Source organism: Loxodonta africana, unplaced genomic scaffold (genome assembly GCF_030014295.1).
Source record: "Loxodonta africana isolate mLoxAfr1 unplaced genomic scaffold, mLoxAfr1.hap2 scaffold_43, whole genome shotgun sequence".
NCBI classification, from domain to species: domain Eukaryota; kingdom Metazoa; phylum Chordata; class Mammalia; order Proboscidea; family Elephantidae; genus Loxodonta; species Loxodonta africana.
This window is the reverse complement of record NW_026975144.1, coordinates 185,001-187,183: the sequence shown is the minus strand read 5'-3', so window position 1 is coordinate 187,183 and position 2,183 is coordinate 185,001.

Sequence of the window (2,183 nt, the reverse complement as noted above, 5' to 3'; positions counted from 1 at the left end):
GGGCCGAGGTTGCCGCCCCCGGCCCGCCCCGGCCCGGCCACGGACCCGCGCGGGGCCCGGACCTTCGGAGGGGCCCCGCCGCCCGAGAATTTTTTCCAAGTCCCCCCTCCGAGGGTTCCCCGACCGGCCCGCGTTGGCCGCAGCGCAGGCGGCTGGCTCTGGGCGCCCGCGCGGCCCCGGCCAGCTCCGTCACCCCGTCCCGCGGGTCGACCAGAGGATCCCGGGAGCTCCGGGGGGGGGGGGCGGGGCGCTGGGGGCCATGGGGTCGCGCTACGGACCGATGGCCGGGCCGCAGTTCCGGGGGCTCGCCGTGGGGAGCGGGCCCCTCCCGCCGCGGGGCGTGGCTTTTCTCTCGCCCAAAACGGGCGATTTGGGCCACCAGATTGGTGCTGACACGCTCTCCTCGCTGGGTGACTCCCGCTGAGCAGATGGGAAACCTGGACGGGTCCGTAGACGCCGGTCCACCGACGGCCCACGCCCTCCCCCGCTCCTCCCCGCTTGAGCCGCCCGCCTGGGGCCCGTGCGCCGGCTCTCGCGCGTCCAGATGTCCAGCCGCGGTGCCTCCCCCCGGTCTCCAGTGCCCGAGGGCGGCGTGGCACGGGCGCCGCGGGCCCTCTGACCCGCGTGCCCCTTGTCGCAGGCACCCGCGGTGGCCGCGGTGCTCGCCAGAGTGTGCCCCGCTCCCCCCCTCCCCCAGGCCCACGTGCCTCGCGTGTCAGGCGTTCTCCGTGTGCAGGGGTCCTCGCGGCCACCTTTCCGCAGCCGGGGCGGGCGAGGCAGAAAGCGGGTCCTCTCCGGGGCTGTCTTCGCCCGCCTCCTGGCAGCCCTGGCGGGGGGGTCTTCTCCTCCTCGCTTGTGCCTGGGCTGACCCGATCGATGTGGTGTTGTCGTGCTCTCCCGGGCCGGGTCCGAGCCGCGCCAAGACGAGGGACGGACATTCGTGGCGAATGGGACCGCTCTTCTCGCTCAGCGCGCGGGCCCCTCGCTCCTCCTCCCCGCCCGCCGGTGGTGCGCAGAGGGGCAGGGGCACGGAATCCGGCCCGACCTCGCTCATCTGCCCTCGTTCGCGGCCTCGCGGCCAGCGTCGGCGGTGGCGGGGTCCTGAGACCGAGCAGGACAGCCTCTGCTCGTGGCCCTGGTGTTCTGCCTCGCGTCGGGCCCTCCCCCGCCCCCCGCGGCGGGGGGGCTCTCTGGTCAGGCGCACCCGCGCGCCCCACCCAGGTGGTGCCGGTGCGCCTCGAGTGGCCCTTTGGCGGTGCCCCTGGAACGCTCCAGGCCGTCCCTCAGGTGCCTGAGGCCGGGTGGCGGTGCCGTTTCCCCGTTCCCAGCCCACCCTTCCGGTCACCGCTCACGCGTGTGGGCGTGCGCCCCTCGAGCCGAGAGAAATAAAAAACAGGAGTGCGGCCGGGAGGGAGAGAAAGGATGTGGAGGAAAAAAAAAAAAAAAGAAGGGGGGTCGAGCGGGGTAAGACCTTTAGAGCACGCACGCCTCGCGGGAGGGTGCCGTGCCTGATCCCGAGAAGGCGGGGGTGAGAGAGGGGTGCGCGCGTGCGTGCCCGCCCCGGTGCTTGCCGAGACCCGCGTGAGGCAAGCGAGAGCGGAAGGAGGAGGGCCCGCGTGTTGCTTCCGCCGGTGCCGAGGGAAGTCGCCCTTGCGAGGTGGGGGCCCAGGCTGCGTAGCCGCGGCTGGGCCCCGGCGGTCCGTTGTTAGGCTCTGTCGTACCTCCTCCCCCCCGCGGGCCGCCCTAGAGCGCGGACCCCTCTACAGAGGGAGACCGGGGGGTGTGTTGGGCTTTTAGGTGCCCAGGCAAGCCTCGGGTGTGCGCGGCGCGTACCCGCGAGGCCCCGCGCGCTCGCCGGAGCCTGGCTCCGGTGAGGCGGGATGAGGCGGAGAAGCTTTAAAAGAGAAACGGAAAAAAAAAAAAACGGACGACTCAAAAGGCGTGACTTTCCGAGGCCCTCGGTCGCCGCTGCGGTGCCCCACCCGTTCCCTCCTCGCCCGAGTGGAGGGTGGACGCAGCACGGAGCCGGGAGCACGCGCCGTCCCCGGGTGAGGCAGAGCCGCCGTGAGCACGAGGCGGCAGGCTCCGTTCCCGGCCGCAGAGGCCCACTGTGCCTTAACCCCCCCGCTGGTGCTTACCAATACCGCAGGCCCCCCCCGCCCATCCCCGGGGCGCCCTCGGGC